At 40.3% G+C, this 15011-nt stretch overlaps 1 protein-coding gene across 11 annotated transcripts in view; it reads left to right on the top strand.

Annotated features, from left to right (window-relative positions):
• Positions 1–15011, top strand: part of EPHA6 (EPH receptor A6) — a 575874-nt gene that overhangs the window by 129484 nt on the left and 431379 nt on the right. The window contains exon 1 of one of the 11 annotated variants that reach the window (XM_083820703.1): positions 13752–13862. The exons of the other annotated variants lie outside the window; for them this stretch is intronic. The gene's annotated coding sequence lies outside the window, so the exon portion shown is untranslated. Of the gene's footprint in view, positions 1–13751; positions 13863–15011 lie in introns of those variants that run through there. 11 annotated transcript variants of the gene reach the window in all.

The raw sequence follows: 15011 nt of genomic DNA, 5'->3' as shown, positions 1-15011 counted from the left end.
GAAAGGGTTGTTAGGCATTGGAATGGGCTGCCCAGGGAAGTGGTTGAGTCACCATCCCTGGAGGTATTTAAAAACATTTAGGTGTAGAGCTTAGCGATATAGTTTAGCGGAGGACTTGTTAGTGTTAGGTCAGAGGTTGGACTAGGTGATCTTGGAGGTCTCTTCCAACCTAGATGATTCTGTGATTCTGTGATTCTGTGTGTGGTGGTTTTACCATGCTAGGCAGCTGAACACCACAACTTCTCTCTCACTCCCCCTCCTTAGAAGAGGAGGGGAAGAAGTAAAGGAAAGAACAACTCACGGATTGAGATAAGGATAATTTAATTAAAGGGAAAAAAATAATGATTATTAAGGAAATATTATTATTAATTAAACAATTTAACTAAAGGGAAAAAAAAAGAAAGGGGAAAAGGGAGGGGGAAAACAAAACAAAACAAAACAAGTAAAGGCTGTGTGGAAGTGCAGAGGAAAGAAAATTACTTTCTACTTCCCACAAATGAGCGATGCTTGAACACGTCCTTGAAGCAGGGCCTCAACGCAAGTAGCCGGTGTTCAGGAGGACAGATGTTTTCGCAACGAGAGCCCACCCCTCCCCTCTTCTTCCTTTTTCCACCTTTTATTGCTGAGTGTGACATCATATGGTATGGAATATCCCTTTGGTTGGTTTAGGTCAGCTGCCCTGGTGATGTTCCTTTCTCACTTTTTTGCCCACCCCCTTGGGGAGTTAGAGAGAGTCCTGAAGCTGTGCCAGCCCTGCTCAGCAGCAGACACAACACTGGTGTGATACCACTGCTGTTCTAGCTACAAGTGCAGAGCACAGCACTGTATGGGCTGCTGCAGGGAAAGTTAACATCCCAGCTAGACCCAGTATACTGTGATTCTGTAAAATGTGATGCTCCTGCAAAAAGACAGGCCAGGAAAAGATCCCCAAAAAAACAAACCCCCAAACCCATAGAAATGGCTAGATGGAAGGTCCAAGGAAAAACTGTTGCTTTACTAGAAAGATTTGATTTGCTGTCAAACAAACAAACACAGTAAGTCTGCCTTTCACACTAAGGAGCTACAATTGCTTTTAAATATATTCTTCATTAATGGTGACTTATTTGGCTATGTTTCCCTTATGGAAAGCACATATATGACTAAGAAAAAAAGGAAGTTGATCAGCAAAAAAGCAAAAGTGAAGATAAAATGGCATAACATAAGTGACAACAATAGTTGTAATCAAGAAAAGAGTACATAGTCTGGCTAGCACCTTTTCTCAAAGCAAACCAGATAATTATTTAAATCCAGCTAAGAACTGTCTAAATGAACAAATGAGATTATTAAATGAGTATTTACGTAAAGATTAGTTCTGTTTTATTGTGCCATTCTAAGCAATCTGACAGCTTGCCCTCAATACCTTGTGTTGCAAATTTTTTCTTGGCTCCTTGGAGAAGAAAGCTCTATCAGTATGATGGATTTTTTAATGCTCTGTGAAGTAGTTTGTTCTTTTTTCTTTCTCTTTGGATTGCCCATGAATTTAAAGTTGTTAAAATACGTGCCCTTATTTTGCCAAAAGTCTTTGGCTGTATTAGTGGTGAATGTTTTGTCCATCTCAATAAAGAAAGGACACACTGGGTTTGTAAAGAACAGGCAAATTGCCAGTGTCTGGAAGTTACTGTTAGCTTGTACGTTTCCCCTCAATTGTCCCCTTTATTATGTTAGACAATTAGGCTCTGTGAAAAATTTCCATAGGTGAAATTACTTATTTGTGAAAATGATGTCAAATGGATTGTTTGGATAGATCCATTAGTGATCTAAAAACAAACTGTTGCCATCAGCATAATCAGTTTGGCATAGAAGGTGCGACAAAGATGTCTCTGGTTCCTCCTCCCACATTTACCTTGTTTGACTTGTTAATTTAATCACTAGCACTGAAGCTGAGGCTCAAATTATCAGTGGAAGAGGTGAGCAACTCCCAGTGATGTTGGTAGTTGAAATTTCTGTCTGATTTAAATGTAAATTATGAAGAAAAGAGGGATAAAAAGGGTTGGGGACACTTGGTAAAGCCATTTTCCAGTGGGACAGGGAGGTTGTTATCAGGTGTATGAATTTAACAAAGATCTACTGCAGTAAGAACCCCTGAAGCAAAACTCTCTTATTTTCACTGACCGAAAGTTGGGCATTTTATTTTCACTATTTTGTGCACAGTTTTGTAACATGCACTATTATCTCTAGTTAAAAACACACATGCCGGTTGTATTACCGTGGCATCCTTTGCACTTGGCTTATGGTTGGCCATTTTTCATTTGGTTTACAATAAGATAGATTATTCTTGTATTCCCTACATGTTTACTCTGGGAGAAAAAAACATTTTGAAGAGTGAAAACAAGTCTTTAGATGACTGTAGGCAACAGACACTGTCGAACAGCACTGCCTGAACAGAGCTATCCACATTAAATATTTTCTTACTTATTGTTGCCAATGTGGAGATGAAAAACATACATCAATTGGCTGAAGTTGTTTGGTAGTAAATATAATAAAGCTGTGAAGTAGTTCTGAATTCATAACATGGACCTGCTTTAATGTTGTTATTCATCAGCGTAGAAAGGAGGATTGAAATCACCAGCATTGACTATAGATATAAACATGATTTTTGTTAGTAGACAGAGGTACATGTGGGGAAGTGAATTACTCTCATGCAGAGAAATGATATTTTGCTTTAAAATAAGATAATTTATAATCCCAAATCCTCTTTTACTGTTCATCAAAGTTTATCGCTGGTCACTAAATTATTATTATATGTTTATAACTTATTTGATTCCAGTATTTTCTCAGGACTTGGACATATCATATATTTAATTTACTGGTCAATATTTCTGATAAAGGTAGATACGCAAAGTATATTCAAGTTCATAAGGAGCTGGTATATAAGAAGCCTGTGAATTTTCAATATTGTTCATTCTGAGTCTTCTCAAAATACTCTTGAGAATCCTCCCAGAATTATTTATGTATTTATTTTCAGAAATGAAATATGAACATTTAAAAAGTTTGATAGCTCTGTCTAGAGCCTGCACTCTATGCAAGCTTGGTGAACCTCCATGTACTAGTTGAAAATGTAATTTCAACTTCAACTAATTTTAAATTAGTGCTTTTTTTTTGTGAGGATTAGTAGGTATGCAATTTAACTTACTAATGTATAATAATGGACCAGTTAGCACACTGTGTATATGAAATGATGAGTGGACTTTTCTTATACTATGAATAATATACCTTACCCTGGTACTCATCCAGTCCCTCATTCCAAAATGTTAGGAAATGAATCTGGATTGTATGATAACTTCTAAGACAGAAATCACCTTACCAGTATCTTATATTTTGTGTCCTCTCATGTCATCCCACTCTAAAAAATTAAAACATCAAGTAACGGCAAATTATATAAGACAATATGGTTTATATAAAAATTTATGTAGTGTTTATGTACAACTTGCTAGTTCATTTCTCTGCTTATTTATTCCCTTTATTAAATCTTTTTAGTAAAAATTTAAAGAATACATCTTGCTGATCAACTTAGCTGACATGCCTGGCTTTATTGTTTCATAATTGCTCCTACTGGTTTGTCTTTCAAATCATTATCTATACTATATAACAAGGGTGAACCTTATCTTATGTTAGAAGCTAAATGCTATGATAAAAACATACCATTGATATGATAAAACTGTTAATCAAGCATCTAATAACCTTAACGATGCAAAATGTCATAGCAGATAAGAACAGAACCAAATAATGTATGATTTCCAGAGGAAAGATCTCAAAACAGCCACAAAACAATAGGGTCTTCATTTCCCTGCAGCACACATTCACCAATTACATGGTACCATCTGGTCACACCTTAGCTGCATTGCAAACTAGGTTATCTTTTAAGATTTCACCAGGTTGATATGGTTCAGTTTTCCACGCGAATATGTAACATGTGGCTGTCTGGCTGATTCATTGTCTGGGTTAGCATGCAGCAATTGGCTTGGTAAAGAAAAGAGAGGAAAGAGCCTCAGCCCTGCACTGCAGATGCCTGGGGAGTGGACAGTCATTTTTGGGAGAGGGGGTCTAAGTGCTTTCATTTCAGACATGATGGCCTTATGGTTCATGGGTGGCCCTGCACACATCCATTCTGGGCATCGCTGCTTTAAAGGCAAATTGCTGCTACAAGCTCTAGTAGCAATGCCTTGAGTTGTTAAGCACATTGAGGCCTCCACAATTGTACCTCCACAATTGCTCTTTGTTGCATCAAAAGTTATGCCTTTCTTATGTCTTAACTAATAAAGTGCATATTTTTGTTCTACTGCTCTCTCCCCTCTCTGCCTGTGTTTATTCTTGCTGTCTTAGGGAGCAGGAGTTGCCTACCAACTTGAAGAACATCCTTCACGTGAAGCTTCGTCATAATTGCTTTAAAACATGCCACAGATTTGGACTGTCTTGCAAAGCTTTTTGCATTCTAACCTGAAAATTTAACACAAAGTTGGCCAAAGGGACACAAAAAAATAATATCCAAACAAATGAAATTCCATGTAACTGTGATTTATTTTTTTCAGTAACCCAAAATCAGTCTGATTTATTCATGTTATTCCATCCTGACACAGAAATACCATCCACTAAGGCTCCCAGAGCAGAAAAGGAGGAGCAATCAATGTACACCAACAGTAGAATAAACTGGTGTGGGATTTGTTTGCAAAACTTGATTTCTTGTTTTCGCATTTACGAGTTTTCTTCACTTTGATTTCGGAAACCTGCTTCATGCATGAATTTACATTTGTCTCAGACTGGCCAAATATAATCCAGATACTACTGCCAGTGAGCCTTGAAAATTCCTAGTTTTCTTATACAGTGTTACAGATAGGGTAGTTCTGATTAACTTAACTCTCTAAGCACCTAGATGAGCTTTGCTTTCTATCAAAAGTCAACTGTGCCTTTTTCCTCTCTGACCAACTTAGTCATCTTACACTTGCTCATGTATTTCCAAACTTCCATTCTCTCCTTGTTTTCTATTTGTCTTGTTGTGTGGAGAGCGGCTTGCTAGCACTAGACTTTATTTTGTATTTTCTGACTGCATTTGTTGTAGTGATTTTTAGATGTTGATCATACTTCAGGGGAAGTATTTGCCCACTCTATCTTCTCTAAATGAATTAAAATAAAAGCCTATTACAGGTTTACAAAATTGTTCAGTAACGCTTTTATTCCATTCTTACGTTGTATTAGTTGGCCAATTCTGCAGCTCATGAGAGACCTATTATGCAGCACGGTCTTGCTACAAATTAGTCTTTAAAGCTTGGTTGATGAAAAAATCGGACAGATTTTGTCAGGCTTTCAACAAACTCATATGTGTCATAATTTGTCATAAACATTGGTGACTGCCTAAGCAGATTCTTGTCATATTTACCTAAAGAAAAACATTTTACCTATTCCTTTCTTTTTGGAGAAAATTCGTGAGACAGATAACTTGAGGCTCTTTCAATGGGAACTTTGTCTTTGTCACCAATTTTGTTAGAAAATGAATCAGAAATGTCATTTATTCCCTCAAGCTGATGGAATTGTAAGAATGCTACTTTCCATTTTTGACTTTCAATATTCATTGCAGACAATATATTTCTAGAAGTACTTACTCATTTCTGCTTTTGCAGAGTGAATCAGATGGTAATGCAAATTATCTTTACTTTTTCTCACCCAAACATTTTAATCTTTTATATTTTCATAGACTGCTGCTTAATATTCTTGTAGTATTTGATGATTTGTTACTCCTGTGGTTGTCAGCACCCTGACCCCTCTTTTGTCTGAGTACAGGCGGATTCATCTTTCAATGTCTTGGCACATAAAAAAGTGCAGAGCTAATTTTCCCTCCCAAGGAGATAAAAATCTTGAGGAACTGTAATTCCTATACGTCTCCTGAAAACTGAGAGTGGCAGAAGGGAGAGAAGTGCAAGCTATTGTCTACAGGGGTACAGCAGCAGTGAATCTCACCATTTAGTAGGGCTAAGTTGCTTACCCGGCTACAGCTGGGGGCTGCCTAAGCAGGAGTAGTGCTTTTAGCTGGCCATGCTGGAAGGACAGAAATCAATGAGAAAATGGGAGTGAACATATGTGGTGAGTTAGCAGAGGAATTTTTTTTGATGCAGTGAGAGAGGTGGATTTAGAGCATAATTTCATTTAAAAAAGTAGGCTGAACTTCTGTTCATGGTGAAGACTTTCTTTAGTCTGGGTAGGTTGAATATGTGTGGGGAAGAGAGAGCTGTCTGTAGGCTTTTCTCTCCCAGTTATGGCTCTGTTGTAGTTTTTTTAAGTAAGTAGTTTCCCCCCAATTTTGCTTTTCAAGATGCTCGTATGAATTTTAATCTCAATTTAGCTACATAATCCACGTATAAGTCACTTGCATGCTTTGTTGTAAAGTCTACCCGAAGGTCAACTTCCCTCAGAATTCATATGCCAACTGTTTTATGTCCTGTGAAGATATATTAGCACCTCTTATAAATCCTTCTTGTTCTGCTGTTGTTGTTTTTATTGAGATTGTAGTGGTGCCAACAAACTGCAGTTCAGTAGGTAACAGAGCCTGGCCCCATTCCAAATGCACACTTAGTCAGGTTCAGTCCTTGCTTCAAAGAGTTCATAGTTGAGTTCTGGCGTAATGTTAGTGTCATGCCTGCACAAAGGAAAAACTTTCTCAAGCACTTAATAACTGCAAGCTAACCTTTTTTGATGTGGAAGGCTGAATTCCCGAAGCAATTGCTTTGGCTCACAGGCTGTGTGAAGTTCAGGTAGGAGCAGTTGATCTGCCTCACACAAGTGCGAGCAGGTAACAGTTATGCTTGTGAAGTTCCTGAAATGATGTAAAATCCCTCTTTAATTGGTGTCCTCTGACAGTTTTGCCTGTGTAACTTGCTTTTCCTAGCTAGGTACTTTGCCTTCACTATTGTCAAAAGGCTTTTAGCTAGAGTAAAAACTTTGGAAAAATCATTCTCGCTCTTTTTGCACCATTTATATTGGCTCTGCTCTCTGTGGCAGATACCAATACTTGATTCCTGCATTTGAGTCTACCCTTTTATTTTGTAACTCAAGCAAGCTTTGTTGTTGCTGCTTATGCCATATTGCACTGCTTAGTTCCTTCTGTGTTTTGAAGTGTATGGCTGCGGGTTATCACCTCCTCATCTTTCTGCCCTGTAACAGTAGTAGTCTTTTATTTATATTTTATATATAAGTTCTGTGAAAATGCCTACGTACGCATCCCTCACCCCGAAAAAAAAAAAAAAAAAAGTCCCTCCCTCCCTGACTGCCACTTCTGTGTTATGAATGCGTGTATTAAAACATCTCACTATTGCAGTATCTGTTTTGAAGGGTTTGGTGAGGTAAGGTGTTTGGCCTGCCTCTTTGGAAGGAGTGGCCATACTGAATTTGTGAGCCTGGCAACAGAGGCCTGCTGTTGGAGACCTTGCAGGTGCTGGATCCCCGTGAAGGCTCATGGGGAAGCAGGAGAGGCTTATAGTGTTGGGGTCCTTTCTTGAGAAGTTACGCTACGATGTGTAGACAAGAGAGCAACCAAAGACTGGTATTTCTGTTAACGTGCTGCAGTAACATTACTGTGGGTTTTCATGGGTGTGTGACTGCATTTTGTTGACACAAGAACACAACACCCTGCAAGTGTTTATTTCTGTGAAGGCGCAGAGAAGATGGAGCCATGCCCTTTTCAGTGGTGCCTGGTGCTAGTACAAGAGACACTGGGCGCAAACTGGAACAGAGAAGGTACCATCTGAAGAGCAGGAAGCACTTTTTTACCATGTGGACGACTGAGCACTGGCACGGGTTGCCCAGACAGGCTGTGTCTCCTCCTTGGACACTTTCAAAACCCACCAGGACATGGGCCTGTGCAACATGCTCTGTGTGGCCATCCTTGAGCCGGAGGGTTGGACCAGAAGGCCTCCAGAAGTGCCTTCCAGCCTCAACCATTCTGCGATGCAGTTCCATAAATATATGCCATGGGAAGTGACATGGCCTGGTGCAGACGGCCAAGCCTCTGCCTTCTCTATTCAAGGCAGTTACTTCAGGGGTCTCACTGTCTCTGTCCTCTCCTCTGGAGCCCGAGGCTGAGGTGCGTAGTGGTGATAGATGGTGTACTGCAGTCACATACCGGGAGCACTGCCAAGATGAATCTTTTGTATCCAAATGAAAAATAAAATTGCCTATTGTTAATTACTTATTTATGAAACAAAGCATTAATGAGATTGGAATTTTCTGAACTTTAGAATACTTGGACAATTTTGAGACACTGGAAGAGTAAATGTTTTCTAAAATCCCATACTGTTACTTTGAACAGCCTCTCTTCCCTCCGTCCTTAAGCCCACATCAGGAAAACCAGGGAAATCAAGTCCTGCTTTGTGAACGGTTCATTTCAACAAGCTGGTTCTTTGTGGAAAAGTGCCAAAAAGTGCCAAACTACCAAAGCAATCCTAACTACTTAGTATCTTTCCATTCTCCAAAGACCTTTGAGATCTACTGATTAAAAGTTCTGACAAAGGTGATGATAAAGTTATTTGTCATGGTGGCAACTGAAAAATAACACATAGGAATTCATGTAGAAATTATTGATGTATTGTTATAACAGTGAGACAGCTCAAGTGAATAAGTAATGTGGGAATAATTGACAGAAAGTGATGCATGTAATCTAAATCACATTCTAATTTTGAAGTCTGTCAGTAGAGATGTTTTAAGAAATAGAATTTATGGCCTGTGGGAAATCCAAATTGTTAAACTACAAAGCATATTAAAATCCTATGGAAAATAAAAAAGCAAAATGATGAATATTTTCACATAACGAAATGTTTCCAGAAATATGTACCTAAAAATAAAGAAACAAAAACTCTTTGCATGCTTTTTTAAATCTTTAAGTGATTCTGCATATTAATGTAATTTTCCATATTGTAAATAACAGCTCCGAATTAAGCAAGAAGTACATAAGAATACTCTTAATTTTCTTAATTTAAATCAATCAATTTCACAGTATCACAGTATCACAGATTTCTAGGTTGGAAGAGACCTCAAGATCATCGAGTCCAACCTCCGACCTAACACTAAGTACTCCACTAAACCATATCGCTAAGCTCTACATCTAAACGTCTTTTAAAGACCTCCAGGGATGGTGACTCCACCACCTCCCTGGGCAGCCCGTTCCAATGCTTAATAACCCTTTCGGTAAAGAAGTACTTCCTAACATCCAACCTAAAACTCCCCTGTCGCAACTTTCGCCCATTCCCCCTCGTCCTGTCACCAGGCACGTAGGAGAACAGACCAACCCCCACCTCTTTACAGCCTCCTTTAAGGTAACTGTAGAGAGCGATAAGGTCACCCCTGAGCCTCCTCTTCTCCAGGCTGAACAAGCCCAGCTCCCTCAGCCGCTCCTCGTAAGACTTGTTCTCCAGACCCCTCGCCAGCTTGGTCGCCCTTCTCTGGACTCGCTCGAGCACGTCCATGTCCTTCCTGTAGCGAGGGGCCCAAAACTGAACACAGTACTCGAGGTGCGGCCTCACCAGAGCCGAGTACAGGGGCACAATCACTTCCCTAGACCTGCTGGCCACACTGCTTCTTATACAAGCCAGGATGCTGTTGGCCTTCTTGGCCACCTGGGCACACTGCTGGCTCATATTCAGCCGACTATCAACCAATACTCCCAGGTCCCTCTCGGCCAGGCAGCTTTCCAGCCACTCATCTCCCAGCCTGTAGCTCTGCTTGGGGTTGTTGCGCCCCAGGTGCAGGACCCGGCACTTGGCCTTGTTGAACTTCATACAGTTGACCTCAGCCCATCGCTCCAGCCTATCCAGATCCTCCTGCAGAGCCTTCCTTCCCTCGAGCAGATCGACACACGCACTTAGCTTGGTGTCATCTGCAAACTTACTGAGGGTGCACTGGACGCCCTCATCCAGATCATCGATAAAGATATTAAAGAGGACCGGCCCCAGTACCGAGCCCTAGGGGACACCACTAGTGACCGGCCTCCAACCAGATTTGACTCCATTCACCACAACTCTCTGGGCCCGGCCATCCAGCCAGTTTCTAACCCAGCGAAGCGTACGCCAGTCCAAGCCCCGAGCAGCCAGTTTCTTGAGGAGAATGTTGTGGGGAACTGTGTCAAAAGCCTTACTGAGGTCAAGGTAAACCACATCCACAGCCTTTCCCTCATCCACCAAGCGCGTCACTTGGTCATAGAAGGAGATCAGGTTCGTCAAGCAGGACCTGCCTTTCATAAACGCATGCTGACTGGGCCTGATCGCCTGCTTGCCCTGCAAGTGCCGCGTGATGACACTCAAGATAATCTGCTCCATGAGCTTTCCTGGCACTGAGGTCAAACTGACAGGCCTATAGTTCCCCGGGTCTGCCCTCTGGCCCTTCTTGTAGATGGGCGTCACGTTTGCTAGCCGCCAGTCAACTGGGACCTCCCCCGATAGCCAGGACTGCCGATAAATGATGGAAAGCGGCTCGGCCAGCTCCTCCGCCAGTTCTTTCAGTACCCTCGGGTGCATCCCATCCGGCCCCATCGACTTGCGCACATCCAAGCTCCATAGCAGGTCGCCAACCATTTCCTCATGGATAGCGAAGGCCACATCCTGCTCCCCATCCCCTTCCACCAGCTCAAGGCACTGGGTATCCAGAGAACAACCGGTATTGCCGCTAAAGACTGAGGCAAAGGCGGCATTAAGCACCTCAGCCTTTTCCTCATCCTTAGTAACTAGGTTTCCCCTCGCATCCAGTAAAGGATGGAGATTCTCCTTAGTCCTCCGTTTCGCGTTGATATATTTGTAAAAGGATTTTTTGTTGTCTTTAACGGCAGTAGCCAGGTTGAGCTCCAGATGAGCTTTGGCCTTTCTAATTTTCTCCCTGCACAGCCTCGCTACATCCTTGTAGTCCTCCTCAGTGGCCCGCCCTTTTTTCCAAAGATTATAAACCCTCTTTTTTCTGCTAAGCACAAGCCGCAACTCTCTGTTGAGCCAGGCCGGTCTTCTTCCACGCCGGCTCGTCTTTGGACACGTGGGGACGGACCGCTCCTGTGCCATCACGATTTCCTTCTTGAGGAGCACCCAGCCTTCCTGGACTCCTCTGCTCTTCAGAACCGCCTCCCAAGGGACTCGGCCAACCAGCGTCCTGAGCAGCTCAAAGTCAGCCCTCCGGAAGTCCAATACAACAGTTTTACTGGTCCCCTTCCTGGCCTCGCCAAGAATAGAGAACTCTACCATTTCGTGGTCACTCTGCCCAAGACAGCTTCCGACCACCACATCTCCCACCAGTCCTTCTCTGTTTGTGAAGAGAAGGTCTAGCGGGGCACCACCCCTGATAGGTTCACTGACCAGCTGCGTCAGGAAGCTATCTCCCACGCTCTCCAGAAACCTCCTAGACTGCTTTCTCTGTGCCGTGTTGTGTTTCCAGGATATGTCCGGGAAGTTGAAGTCCCCCACGAGGACAAGCGCCGACGATTTTGCAACTTCTGTCAGTTGCCTATAAAACTCCTCATCCGTCTCCTCATCCTGGTTCGGCGGTCTATATCAGACCCCGACCAGGAAGCTAGCCTTGCCGGCCTTCCCGCGGATCCTAACCCACAGGGATTCAACCTTATCCTTCCCAGCCTGGAGTTCCACAACATCAACATCAAAAGATTCTCTAATGTAGAGAGCCAAATATAAATAAGTGGTTTTGAATTAAGTTACTTCCTGAAAGGATTATTTATTTTTTGGTTAAGACCTTGTTATTGTTCAGTTTTTATCCTTGTATGAACACATACAGTATCAGTAGTTCCTTCTGATAATTTCGTGATCACCATGTGATATGCATCAATGTAAAACTTGTGAAGGTATTTGTCAGCAAACCAAAACCTCTTCATACAAAACAGCAGAAAAGAAAGATGTCATCAGAGATGTCTTGATTTCTTTGAAGTTTTCTTTGTTACGTCTATGGATGGGTAAAAAGATGTGTGTAGCTTACATTCATATATATATATATATATATATATATATATATACTTACACACACACACCACTATCTAAAATTATGTGTGTGTGTGTATATAGGCATTGTGCTTTGTCTGTTGCTTGGGGTCTTTTATTCATTTGTTTAGCTCAGGCTTGATTTATGAATTGGTTAGGCTATATTAGGACTACTTCTGTAAGAGGGTTACCCCCAAAATGATCCATAGTACTTCTTGTGTCCATGTTCCTACAGTGCATGAAGATGCTAGTTATGGATCAAGTCTCAATGTGTCTTGTGTGATACAAAAACAAGCAAAAATATTAACGTCCTAGAGAGTTTACAAATCAAGAAGTCAGAAGAGCATAGAAAATGCTCAAAATTAGAAGTAGATCATTATGATAAGAAATATTTATAAAAAGACAAGAAGTGATATGCATCTGGATGTGAGGATTTAGCAGTTATTGCTAAAACAATAACCAGATTCATATTCCTGAGTGATTTTTAAAGAAAAGAAAAGCTGATGAGGACTGTGAAGAACATCAGAGGTTTGGATTTACTTTAAAATTAGGAGGAGGAAATTTATAGAAGCTGGGAGAAGATACCTGAATCTTAATATGTTTATTCATATGGGTGCTCCTAAGTGATGAGGTTGCTTGTAAACCAGAAGGAAGAAGAGTCACTCTTGAATGTAATTTTGATTAGTTATGTTCTTAATTTAATCATAAAATACAAATATTCCCACAGCTTTGAGCATTTCATTCATGTTCAGAGAGCCTGTAGTGGAATAGAATAGCACTTTAGTTTTAACAATATTAAATTATATACCATGCTAGAAGTATCATATGCCAGTATTTATTTCTAGGTTCATTTTCATTAATCTCTTTTACATTTTCTAGGTCACCAGTTCTGATATTTTTAGATACGCAAGCTATGTTTTGATAAAAGGGCCATTCTGCATCCAGTCATACTGAAATACGTTTCAGGTTGTCCATCTCTTATTTCTTTCATAAGAAAGAATGAGATTTAAAAAGAAAGAATACCAAGTTGGGAAATATATTTTTCACCTGAAATGTAATTTTCTACCTTTTGGATGTAGTGCAATATTTATCTCACAAGCTTTTTTTTGAGATCTCTTATATATTTAATTTAAAAACAACAACAAAGTTCTTCTACCATATGTTGGTGGCACTTAGAATTTCAATGAGTTAATACTAGTTAAGTATTGTTTTCCATATCAATATATTTTATTTGAAATATGAGTACACACACAAAGAACAAAATAGGACAAATGTTATTATGCAAAACAGAATTAAAAATAGTTCATTTTTGTTTGCTCCAACACAAACAGGGATATAGTTTTCTGGTTAAGATCAAATACGGCAAGTGGGATACAGTTTTAAAAAGAAGATACCATGAATTGGAACAGTCTCTTTTAAACACAGAAAATGCATCCTAATGCTATAGGGCTTGTTTCTTGTTTAATGCTTTCACTAAACTTGGCCTTAAAGGGAATGACTGAAATTTCAAACTACCTAATTCCAATTCAGCAAGGCTAGTAGCCAGATAAAAGCATGGGATGAAGACTTCATTATTTGGAAATACAGATAGGCTTTGCTTTGACACCTTCTAAACAGGACCTTTTTTTTTAAGAACATATAATTTAAAAGAGAACTAGGTTTCAAAAAGTAACAAGTAGTGTGGGCTGTTTTAATCCAGCCTTCATTTCAGAGTTAATGGAATATTATTGCATCATCTGCCAAATATTTTTTTCTTGGTAGCTTGCCAGTGAAGAGAAATCTTGTTTTACTTCACATGAGGAAGAAAACTGGTCACTGGACAGAAGAATAACTACTTGGCTCTGGGCTGCATTGCCATAATAATCAGACAAGGTTAGTTGGAAAAATAGGCAATAGCGTATGTTCTTGCATAGATAATTTGTTGAAAAATTCTTAAAATGCCTCCCAGGTTTGGGATTTCATATTCAGTCCACTTTAAGCATGCTTCTGTGAAGGCTTGAGTCCAATCTGAATAGTGCGCTTCTAGATATTTTCAAAGCTGTTGAAGTTATGAGAAACTTTGCATTTACTTCATTATGACTGGAATGTATTAATTTCATTGAAAATATTAGAGAAATCCTATGAAAACTTGCATTTTAAATAAATATCAACAGATGGATTTAATATCAGGTTAGTAACAAAACAAATTAATTCCTGCTTGCTTGACTGTGCAAATTGGCTCAGCATTCAGTTGGAAAGTGAGTCCTTCCAGTCAGTAGTCTAAATTTTCTTTAGATGACCTTGAGAAGAACATCCAAGTGATACCTTGCTTTTACTCTGGATGCTCATTTTTGCTGCTCCAGTGCAGACAGGTTGCCTACAATTCAAAGAGCCAGACTGTTTTCTTTTTCCAAAAAATGCTGTATAGGATACTTCATACAGTGTTTAGTACTATTTTACTGCAGATCCACACCGATGGTGTTTCCAAGGATTATAACATATTCCATGTTGGACCTACTGTTTGTTAGGCGCTCAGAATATGAAAACTAATTTTGAATTGGATCCCAAAAGGTAATTACTTTTATAATTGGCATGTTGCATTTCTGTGCTTGCATTTGAATGAATTGCAAGAGCTAAGTCTCAGTCCAGGAGCTAAATAAAAATGGTGCTCATTTGTCAGCTGCACCAATTCAGTGTGGGATGTGAACATCCCTGAGGCACACTTCTGTGGTCTGTTACTGCTTATTATCTCCTGAATAGCTTCTGCGTTGTCTATATCTGCACTTATATCTGCAAATCCTTACAGGCTACAGTTACCCTGTCTAATTATAAGGATCTCAGCCCCTTCATTAGTTAATGGTTGCGATGAGGATTTCTGCTGCAGCTGGTAGGTGCTGGGCACCAACCCTTGTTACATCTCAGTGGGGCTTGTGTGCTTTGGTTTTTCTGGCCTCCCTGGAAGTCCAGCCTCTGGTGCCTCAAATACCAGAGGAGGAGCTGCAGCCAGCACCAGCAGAAGCAGCGGTGGCGCCTGTTGTTCAT

Source organism: Anser anser (genome assembly GCF_964211835.1).
Source record: "Anser anser genome assembly, chromosome: 1".
In the NCBI taxonomy this organism is placed as follows: domain Eukaryota; kingdom Metazoa; phylum Chordata; class Aves; order Anseriformes; family Anatidae; genus Anser; species Anser anser.
Note: the sequence above shows the minus strand (reverse complement) of the source record. Positions and strands in the feature narration are given on the sequence as shown.